Source organism: Heloderma suspectum, chromosome 2 (assembly GCF_057233095.1).
Source record: "Heloderma suspectum isolate Gila_16-S chromosome 2, 16-S_ref, whole genome shotgun sequence".
NCBI classification, from domain to species: domain Eukaryota; kingdom Metazoa; phylum Chordata; class Lepidosauria; order Squamata; family Helodermatidae; genus Heloderma; species Heloderma suspectum.
This window is the reverse complement of record NC_139459.1, coordinates 252456856-252468710: the sequence shown is the minus strand read 5'-3', so window position 1 is coordinate 252468710 and position 11855 is coordinate 252456856. Positions and strand designations below refer to the sequence as shown.

Below are 11855 nucleotides of genomic sequence, written 5' to 3'. Positions count from 1 at the left end.
CCCAGGGTGGAAGCACAGTTAATGACCCCAAGAAATGGGGCCTTCTCAGTGGCTGCATCAATACTGTGGGACACATTGCCCTGTGACATATGGATGCCCTCCCCTTGCTGTCTTTTGCCCATTGGTATTCCAGCAGGCTTTTCCCTGTTTGAATATCTGCTGCTTTATGTAAACATGGTGTGTCTCTGTTTTTGTTGTATGTTTAATGTATCCTATTGCCTTTAATGACATCATGGTTTTAAATGGTAAGCTGCCCTGAGTAGTGGAAAGGCACTAGAACAGTCTGTCAGAGCTAGGATTACAGAGGAAACCCCAGACGAAACCTCCGTGAAGAGATGGAAGGGTTTCTAGCTCCACAGTTAAATGACATCACTGGATTCCTAACTCTTCAGGGGCCCAGTTGTCCATCAAGTGCTGTCCATCAAAACGGAAGAGAAGGTGGCATCTGCCAAGGCCCTGGGCTTGACAAGAGATTCATAAGTGCTTGCACTGGCTCCCAACTCTGAACCACAATCTCCTTCTGGGAGCTTTTGCCTTTTTCTTGTACCTGGCGGTGCTGCAGGCTTCCTGAGTCATCACTCTCTCTGCTAGTTGCTTCCACTACACAGCCAATGACATCAGCCACACCCAGGCCCAGCCCACCAGGAGTGGCATCAGCTGCGAGTTCACAGTCCTGGTGCAGGAGAAGTATTCTGTTTGAGCAAACCATTTGTGTCTGCCCTGTGTGTTCAGCCACCCAGTGAAGGGGGTCAACCATTCTTACTGAGATTTGATAGAGATCATTCCGACAATGATCTCCACTCCTGGGACTCAGAGAGCTCAGGAGCATCAATCATTTTGTCCGCCATTGGTCCCTGATCCCTCATCCTAGAAGCTCTTTCTGGTCTGGAAGCTGAGAGGTAGGAGGTCAAATGCCTCTGCCCCTGGCATGTGGGCTCCATGGGGCTGTTTGCTCAGCTGAACTGGAGGCGAAGGTGAGGGTGACTGATCCTGGCCTCTTGTTTCTTGCTCCACTTGGAATCTCTTCCTTCTCATCTGATGGGCCATGGACCTGGGTCTTGGAGGACAGCCCTCACATTTGAACTGGCTATTTCAGAGAGTCAAGGAAATGTCCATTCCAGCCATGTTCATCTGTTGCAGCAAAACAACAAAGAGTCATGTGGTGCCTTAAGGACTAAAATTTATTCTGGAATAACCTTTCATGGACATTGCCCACTTCAGCAGATGCACAGAAGAAGCTGAAGACTGTTCAGACAGAGCCTTCTTGAACAGGGACTGTGGGCACAGCATTGTCAGCAAAAAGGCTTGAGAAGCCCACTTGAGAAGGGGCTTCCTGGGCGTCCCCTTCTACTCTGAGTCACTGCTGGTCAGGAAACCATCTGTAAGGGGGCAGCAGGAAGAGGAGCAGGGAACAAACAGAGGTGAGGTGTCATCTGGTCACCAAAACCCTTTCCCAAGACAATGTTTCAAAGGGAGAGAAGAGACGTATCTATTAAATAAAATAAATAATCCACGGCTTCCATTCTCTTCACTTTCCCAGGACTCTCAGGCATATATACACATCTGCGCACGCGTGCACAGCATGCTAGCTTCCTACAGCCAGTCATGTCCCAAATTCTTTATAATGTAAATGAGCTGCATGTAGTGTTTTCTCCCCCATTTACTGACAAATCTTCAGAAATCTAAGCATTTGTTTTACTCAGTGGAGAGCAAATTGGCTGTGCCCATTTTCCCTTTCACGTCTCAGTCCTCAGAGGACCAGCAGTAAAGAGATATGATAAAATAGCTTCCTTGTGGAAAGGGGTACTTCATGTGCTAATGCATGGCTCATTTTCAGTAAAACAACACCTTAACTTTGGGCTAAAGAATTTGAAAGCATAGCCTTGGGGTGGGGGTGGGGAAACCTTTTATATGGGAAGGGGAGCTAGTCAAGTAGGGCACCAGTGGAGGAAGCAGAGAAGGCACAAAAGCTTTCACACATAGGGAGACAATTCCCTAGAATGTTAAGCTTGGTGATTAAAGCCAAACCCAAATTATTCATTTCACATCCATAAAAATGTAAATAATTCAAATGACCCCAATTTTTTGCCCAGTGGTGGAAGAATCGTGGGTGGGGACACATCACATGCTGCAATTTTAGTACATGCACATAGGGGACCCACATTACGTAGCTGGTACAACTGCAATGTTTCAAAGAGCTGCACATCTTTAAAAAAACATTCCTATATATCTATGACATAACTATAGCCCTCTTCGTAAACCAGTTACCAAATAATCCATAATACGGATTCTGATTCAAAGCAGTAATATTGGTCTGAACTCCTAATCACACATCAGAAGGGCACACCAAAGTTGGGATGGAACTGAGTCTGCAAACAGAGTTTGTGTAGTTAAAAAATTCTTGTTAGACTTGCCAGATGTCAGGTTGACTCAGAGAGCTTGGATTCATCAGGGTTTGGCTCTAATGACATCTGGCAAATCTTTCTTGTCCTTATGAATAACAAGAAATTATTTGTTTGCTCCTCTGTAGGCCGAATGCTTATCAGTGCCCATTAACACCTCATTATCTAACTCACCATTGATGCTCAGGAATGGGTCATGGGGAGAGTCTGCAATTGATCCTCAGCTGATCAGAGGTCATTTTGCTGAGGAGAAGCTGTGAAACTGCTGTTCAGCAGCAAGTCCATCTGCTATTTGTTTTCTTGATGGCTGTTATGGATGGAAAGCACACCATCAAAATGCAGAACTGGTACAGATTGTGCAGAGCTGGCTTAGGGATCCTAAGCTTGTCTGATATATCTGCAAGGGTATCCGTAGGGATCTTAGGATGTCTCAGTCCATTCCTGGGCCCAATGCAAAGTATGACTTTAATCTTTAAAGCCCTTAATCCCAGGATAAGGAAACCTTTTCAGCACAGAGAGCCAAATTCCAATCTGGGGAAGATCTCAGGGGCTACATTTCATCTGTGGCAAGGCCAAATGGGCATGGCCAAAATGTAATTATTACCAATTTTAAGCCTACTCTGAAGTAAGCAGGACAAGTATCCTGATGTCTACTCAGACATCAGCAGGACTAAATCACTGTGCAGCACTTTCAAAAAGCATCCCAAGCCTCTTCATGTCTACTCACAAGTAAGCAGGACAAGTCTCTGTAGGACAAGCCTCAGAAAGTGATCAGGACTTGAAAGTCCTTGAAAGGTTGTCACAGAGAGGAAGGCCAGGATCTCTTCTTGATCATCCAAGAGTGCAGGACACGGAATAATGGGCTCAAGTTACAGGAAGCCAGATTCCGGCTGAACATCAGGAAAAAGTTCCTGACTGTAAGAGCAATACAACAATGGAACCGATTACCTGGGGAGGTGGTGGGCTCTCCCACACTGGAGGCCTTCAAGACGAGGCTGGACAGCCATTTGTCAGGGATGCTCTGACTTGGATTCCTGCATTGAGCAGGGGGTTGGACTCGATGGCCTTGTAGGCCCCTTCCAACCCTACTATTCTATGAATCTATGAATCTATGAATCTAGGACTGAATCACTCAGCACCTTCCTCCCCAGGCCCCACCTACTCTTTCCTGCAGGGAAAAGTGCTGTCTCATCAACCAGTGACCAGAGATAAGAACTTTTCCCTGCTGAACAGTGACAAAGGCTCCCTTTCTCATTGCACAGCAGGGAAAAGCTTTTATCTTTGATAAACTGTTGAACAGGTTATCCCTGCTGGGAGAGAGCAGGGCACAGGGAAGAAGTTGGTGGGCCAAATGGGGAAAACCTCTATCTGGTCCATGAGCAGATGGTTCCCCATCTGTGCTTTAATGGCTTGGCACCAGTTTGCTTGAAAGATCACCTTCTCCAATATATATATCCTCCATATATATATATATATATATATATATATATACTTCTCCATCTATCTATCTACCTACCTACCTACCTACCTACCTACCTGGATTTTATGTTTCTCTTCAGAGATCCTGCTCCAAGTGCCCCCACCAACTGAAAAGAGGTGGAGGGCTACTAGGGAGAGGGCCTTCTTGGTAGTGGCAGCTTGCCTGTAGAATAGCTGTCCTAGAGAGGTTCACCCAGTGCATTCTTTATGTGTGTGTTTGGCACCAGATGAAGGCCTTTTTGTTCTGCCAGGCCTTTTACATCGTATAGTAGAGCAGCACATACATGGCATGAAGAAGGTCCCAGGTTCAATCCTTGCTGAATGAACGCCAGGTCAGTGAATGGGAAAACAGCAGCTATCCAGGACTTGATCCTGGATGAGCATGCCGACCTGGCCTGTATCATGGAGACCTGGTTGGATGAGACTGGGGGAATCAACCTTTCCCAGCTTCGCTCACCTGCGATCTCCGCGTTGCAGCATACAAGACCTGGGGAGGGGGGGAGGGAGGCAGAGGAACAGTGGTCGATCCTGATTCTATCCCCCTGCCCATGTGCCCCATCCTGCAATCTCCCAGGTTCTAGTGTATCTATCTGTTTCAGGAAGAACAGGAGCTTGTGTTCCACCCAACCCACTGCTCAAGAGTCACCCTTCCTGAGCTAGCCAAGGTGGTCCCAGGGTTGATGCTGGAGTCTCCGTGGCTTGTTATGCTGGGGGACTTCAATCTACATGCTGAGGCCACCTTGTCAGAAAGCACCATTGTGACTGCTCTCCGAAGGTTGGAACAGGCGACCTCGGCGAGGGAGGAAAGGTCACATTCTGGTGGATGGGTGGGGTGGGGATGTAAAAGGAGCGGAGAGGTTAGGATTCACAGGACCCTACAGCCTCTCTGTTGTCCATCCCCACCCACTGCTGGTAAGTGAGCTAGATGGGCTCAAGAAGCCTGCCTGGCTGACTCTGAGGAGGAACGAGAAGTGAAACCACCTCAATCACCCCTCCTTTCCTGCCTGGCACTTACCAGAAGGACATAGGAAAGATGGAAGCAGTGGCAGCTGGTGACTCTGGTTCTAGAGGGGCTGTGATTCCATTCAGGGTTTTAGTTACCACCAGCCAAAGCTCTAATGGCACTATCCAAGGTGCTGAAAGGTACTATCCAAGGTGCTGAACCCACTGAACAGAAGGCTCCAGTCTCAGAGCCCTCTGTCTATCAGGAGCCCAATCCTTAAGATTGTGCCCCAAATAAAGAAATACAAATTTTAAAATAGAAAGTTACAATGCCTACCAGTATTGCTTTTGATCAGTCATAGACTTGGCAATATTATTTCTGAGACAAGCTGATGTGTAGCAGGCTAATGAGGGATTGCAGTGAAGACAAATTTCTCCATCTTTGCTCCTTGTTTTTGAGGTGATCAAATCAAATTGGGGAACTATTCATGGTATTGTTTGGGATCCACTCTGTCTCCTTCAGCTACTCAGAACCATTCTGAGTGAAAGGAAATTAACTCCCAGAATGACCATGTAGCAGATAGTTGAAAGATAAGGACCTGTGAGACTGAGATGACCATGTCACTTATGCAATATGTACATGATGCAGCATGCAGGCATGTATTCTGGCTGTTGAAGGATTTCTCCACATGTTGACTGGCTGCAGGATAATCTCTTTCCCTCCCAAGAGCAGCAGCTATCAGCAGGAAGCAAGCTGCAATGTGATGAGATTATCACCATGTGTCATTCACAGGTCATCTGAATACACACTCATGCCAGTGGGGAATGGGGTATAGAAAGCTTTTCTGCAAAAGCTAAATACCAACATTCATCATAACTTCTTTTTTTTGTTCATTCCCCCACCCCTCCTCAATTTATTCAAAGCAAAACTAAGGCACAAAAAGGGACCATTTTCCAGATCAGGTTACATGGACAGTATTTGATGTGTTTGTTTCCATTTTAAAGCATCAATTCAGCACTCTGTGTGTGTGCTTTAGATTGTTTTAAGTTTAACCCAACTCATTTATAAAATGATGACTGACAGAGCAATCCAACGGGGTGGTGGAGGGAGAAGTGCTGAATGAATTGCACCAGCAGGGTGGAAAGTGTAGGAGATGTGTTTTCCCTTTCTTTGCAACTTTTTTCCCAACATTGTTTTCTTTTTTAACTTTGCCCTCCCACTCCCACAGCTTTCCCATTCTGCTCCTGCAATACTTCCTTTTTGCCCTCTCCACAGTCAGAGAACCAACAGCCACCGATCTTTCCATGGCTGTTTGGAGGAGGCTGCCAAGGGTGCATCACCCTCTCCCCCTCTGAGAGGGAGATCCATAAAACCCTGTGTCTCCTAGGATGCTATCCCAGCCAGGTACTATAGGACTGCACCCTAAAGTGCATTTTACCTCCTAAACAATAGTATTGCTTTTAAAAGCACAGTGAATTAAACTGGATTCAAAAACATGTGACTTCTTTGAGTAGCAGGAGCAGCTTTATAAGTGTAGTGGAATAGAAGATGAGAGCCTGAGGAATCCACAAGGTGCAGGCTTCTGTGCTGTATTAAGAAAACTGAAAGAAAACTGAAACAATCTACTGGGTTGTATCTAGTTGTAATGTTCTGCTAGTGAGAGGGAACCACTGGCAGCAGAACAGTTTCCCCTGCTGCAGCCCCCCACATGCACCCGAAATCTGCTCCAGAAGGTTAGGGGACCCTGTTGCATGAGTGGAAGCTCCATGGGGCAAGTGGAAGCTCCATGGGGGAAGTGAACTTCTGCTCCTGTGAGGGTTGGATCCAATCCACTGTGTTTTTGCACAGCTTCCACTCACTTCAACGGAGTACAGAAGAATTTTCCAGGGATCAGCACCCTAAAATGTATAACACACAAAGAGGTGGGTGGCATCAGAGGGCTACAAGTAAGGGGAAGAAGAGCTAGTAGGAAGTCCTGTCACTACTTTTAGTCCCAATACCCTCTTGTAACTAAGCCTAAGTCTGTGCAAATGAAATAAATGTTTTCCCTTTCTACCCCGCCTTCATTTCCTTCCTGTTCCTCTGTTTGCTTTCCAGTACTAAATTTTAGATTATAAGTCCCTTGGGGCAGGGTCTTGAGCTACTGTACTTTACAAAGCACCATACACATCGAAAGAACTATATAAATACTAAAGAATAATATTTGGAGGGTTTAGAAAGGTCTCCCTCAGCATTGGACCCCATTACTAGCCCCTGCTCCCTCTTCCTGAAATCAGCTTCTCTTTAGATGATTAGCTTCTCACTGGAGCCCCTGTGCCAGTATATATAAAAGACAATTCTAACTTTCCTCACCTCTATTCATTACAGCAATAAATGTGTTTGAAGTGTACAGCAGCCTTTCTGTCAATACTATTTTCATCACCAGTAAGTCTATTTAATAAGCTCTGTTCATCAGCCCTCTCTTTCTGAGCACAATATTTCCTGGAGGCAAATAAAATACACATTATTAACATTTCAGATATTCAAAAGAGACCCTTTCATGCGAAGTCTTCGTTCATCATGAATAAAATGGTGCACTTTATTCTGAAGCTTTTTTCCTTCTCTTCTCCATTCCAGTTTGAGTTTAAGATGCTACAGCTTCTCACACCTTCAGGTTAGGATATAATCCTGGCCAGAGCTCATTAAGCATCTCCATCTTTTCACTGCTTTGTTTCAGTTCCTGCAAATAAAAAGTTCTAATGAGGGTCAAACTCTGGCAGGGAACACTGAAAATGTTCTCTCTTTTGGCAGCTGATGATTATGCGGATGACATGGCAGGCATGTGCTGTCACTGGACAAACTTGCAGTCTAACCCAGGGTACTTGCAGACTGCAGGCTTTTACTTCTAGCCAGTCATTGCTGTTTCATATGTAAGCTATATATAGGCAAATCTGTCAAGACTGTTTCCACAGACTTACTCCTTTTCCCACTTCCAAGTCTGCTCCATCCCATTTCCATCTGATGGTAGTATCCAATAGGGCTGCTGCATTCCCACTGATTCTGGTGTGCAAGTGGGTCCCACCTACATAGCGCACAGAAAAAAAGGCAGGATATACATAATAATAAAGACAATAAAATAAACGATTGCATGCTTCATACAGCAAGCCTTGAAATGAGAGGAAACATTCATTTCCAGATTGGGACAGGTCAGTAGAACTCCATTATGTGAGTTCTGCTGACCTGCCTGGTTCTTGAAATGATGGTTTCCACTTGTTTCCAGTTCCTATCCAAAGTGCTCAATCCCCATTGCACAAACAGTGGGTCCTGGTGGTGCTTGTGTAGCATTGGATACTTCCTGGGGGTTGGGGGCTAACAGAAAAAATCTATACATCTTTTTGTGTGCAAAATTGACACATTAATGGACACATGAGACATGACCCCATTAGCTAAAGCACAGTTTTGAAATGCATGCAGTGTTTTTTGCGCATTTTTCAAATGTGTGCATATAGCCAGACACTTGTTTTTCGCCTATAGCATGAAAAACCCCAGGCACAAATGGCATAGCAGATTTATGGCTGCATTTAGCTTAATCTAAGACTTTTACGGCCGCAAATGGTGTAGCAGATGCCATTTGCATCCGGAGTCACTCAGCCTCAGCCAGCGGTATGGCAATGACGGCTGTATCACTGGCGCTACAGAGCCAGCCAATGAGGAGGATCTGGCTCCATGCAGGTCCGGAGGGAGATGGAGGTGGGGCCGGATGTCAGGGTGGAAACTGAGCCGATAGAACCCCAGAGCAGTTCTGATTCTGAGGAGGATCAGCAATCCGTGGGAGAGGAGCCAGCTCATCCCTCACAGGCACAGTAGCTGGCAGAGATTCCTCCTGCTGGCATTCCTGAGATAGATAGTGACCCAGGCAGTGAGACAATGCAGGAGGGAGGCTTGCTAGACGCTTGATGCAGACTCAGGGAGTGACGAGCAATGGAGGGTGCAGAAAGGAGGCGTAGCACCCGTTTGGCATGCAAACAACAGCCACGTCCCATTGACCCAAGGGAAAGAGGGAGGATCTCTCCCTAGCTCATAAGTTCAGGGTCTTCAAGTGATTCTACTTCAAACGGGGACCAACTGCCTACCCGGAGCATAGGCTACTCTGCTGTTCATTGCTTAGTCGCTGGTGATTAGCATCTGAAAGAGTCATTAAGTTGTAAAAGGATTAAAGCCTTGAAAAGAATCCTTTTGTCTGTGTCTTGAGTTGGCTATTGGAGTGTACTGAAAGAGGCTACTAGGGCACTCCTGACACCATTCTGCCACAGACTCCGGAGGCCAGATTCAAAAGAACCTGGCCTCATTGGAGTCCATGGTGGAATTCTCTGACATCCCTAGCTTCCAGCATGTGGAAATGGGAGAGAGAATAACCCGGAGACAGGAATGTCACACTGGGAATAGTTCTGTCTATTGCATTTGGCCAGTGCAGATGGATGAGGATTTTGTTCCAGTTCATTTTTGATACAAATGTTTGGTATCATTTTTGATACCAATACTTGAAAATATCTTCATATGCAGGAGGAAAAGAGTCTTAGATTTAAGAAAAAGTGAATACAGGAGAAAGCAAAAAATTACTGATTTGTAGGGATGTACGACTTGTGTACCTTCCGGGCCGCTTGACTTCTGGAGTTTGCAGCCAGTGCTCCATACCATCGTTGGCAAGCCCCCGGAATTCTCCTATTTTTTTTCCACTCCAAGAATTACGAAGATAAATCCATACCAACAGCCATAGTTCTGCATAACTTCCATAAGAAAGGCTATTTTTCATAGATATTTATGTATTTTTTCCCCTGCTCTGAGATGTGCAGTAATTACTTTCAGCCAAAACACTTCCTCCTCCTCCTCCTCGGGGCTTCCCAAAACAAGGCTGCCCTAGGTGTGCCTGAGCGATGCACTCTTTGTTTAAAGCAACGCTATAGAAAGAAAGAAAGAAAGAAAGAAAGAAAGAAAGAAAGAGCCTTTTAAAATGACCATGCCGGTCTGGAGCCCTGCACAAGTATTATTCCCCCTGCTAGGCTTTCTGTTTCCACATCCAGCCTTGTTGGTGACATTGTGAGGCTAAAATGGAGAGGAGAACCCATGCTGTGCCTGTCTACTCAGAAGTAAGTCTTACTGCGTTCAATGCAACTTACTCCTACACATGTCAGCACCCCACTTGCCCCCAGCTCAGCTTTGTATTTCCACATCCAGCTCATTAGCAAACCTCCTGTTAGTTATCTCACTGGGTGACTTTGGGCTTCTGTTATGAAACTCATGAAGAAAAAGAGACAGTATAATGGGAAGTTCTTTCTGAAGCAGTCACACTTCACTTGTACAAATGCAGCATGAAGGGAAAGATCAGCAACCTTCTCTTTGTTTGAATAAAAAGCACACTCTGCACATGCTCAGGGAATGGACAAAATGAGGAATAAACATACCAGGGAATATGAAGAACTATATTCTTCTAGTGTGTGTGTGTGTGTGTGTGATCTCCCTCCATCCAGCTGTTCCCTGGAAACCCCCCCCCCCTTCACCCAAGGGTCTTCTGAGATAACTAATAGGAGGTTTGATAATGAGCTGGATCATGATTTGTCCATCCTTAGTCTTATGTGGAATTGCTACCAAATTTCCAAACTTCAGTGAGTATAGCATCTGTGTATGTTGCATCCACACTTGTGGGTGTAAGATATCCATGCGGGCAGGAGAGTAATAAAGCACCCAAACACACCACTTTTCCAGTATATTTATTTCTTTAATCCCTTTAAAAAATGCGCTAAATGCCTTTTTTATTTAAACATATATATGTTAAATTTGCATGTGGGAAAGTATGTGCAAATGTAAACATTTGGTGCACATTTATTTTAATTTTTAAAACCGTTGCTAAAATATTCACCAGAATGGTAATAGTGAAAGTGTGCTGGAGTGAAGAAGTGTGGCAATAGGGCTCAACAGTTTGAAATGTCAGTGCACACATCAAAACCCCACCTATTTTTTTAAAAAAGTCACTCAGGTGAACTACACCTGTGTAGCTTGTACTGCTGCTCTGTTCCTTCCAAGAGAGTCAGATTTTGTGGCTTCTCTCTTCTCAAAAGAAACAGAAGAGACACAGGGAAAGGGCAAGAGAACAATGATTTGACGGAAACATCATGTGGATGACCTGTAAAAGGGGAGTGATGAAACATTTGAGATACAATACATAAATTCCATCCAAGTGAAGTGTAGCTTAATAATCCACAAACACGGTAATTTGTGTCTTCTAAATTCTACACTCCAAGACATTGTAGACTCTTATTGTCAAGGCTGTCTTGCTGAGCCCAACAGGTCAGACCAAATCAACTCAGAAAAACTCTCTCAGTTGATAAGTAAAGTCTCACAGCAACCAGCAGCTTTTCTTATTTACCTGCTGAAAACATTTCATGGCAAGTGATGCATATCATCATTCAAATATCCCTAAAAAGCATATAAAATGCCATAGCTTATCTTGAAAGACCTAGTACAAGTAAATTTTAAACTCTGACAGATTCCTGTCAAATGAAGCAATGGGCTTTTCCTCAATATTAATAGGTCAAGCCCTTGTATGTTATGAAACATTCTTTCATACAAAGCTCCAATTATTTATTTTTTAAAGAACAGATCTGACAGGGCTCATGGCCCATTTCTTCTGATAATGACAGGATTCCAAGAGATGAGGTCAGTCTCTGAATGAAAATGTTTTCCCCATCACAGTTTTCTTCCCTTAGCAACAACAATAAATTTGAAACAGTTACCTTGGTCTTGGGAACCATAAAATAAATTCTTTTTAATATTAGTGACCTTGGAAACATGGCTAGCAGTGCAGTTTTTCTCTTACATCAGCAGTATTCTATTATTACTGAAAAATATAAAATTAACTATAGGGTGGGTATAATCCCTCAACATCAAAAATTCATAGATGGAGGGGCAGATTCAAAACAGTGGCAGCTGGAACTCATTGGGATTGGTGGGGCAGAAGGAAGGGTAGCCAATGGCAGATGGACTCAAGTGGTTAC

The 11855-nt window shown here is 44.6% G+C and overlaps 1 pseudogene; it reads right to left on the bottom strand.

Moving 5' to 3' along the window:
* Positions 1 to 369: 369 nt before the first annotated feature.
* On the bottom strand, positions 370 to 9501 carry LOC146354396 (uncharacterized; annotated as a pseudogene).
* Positions 9502 to 11855: the final 2354 nt, after the last annotated feature.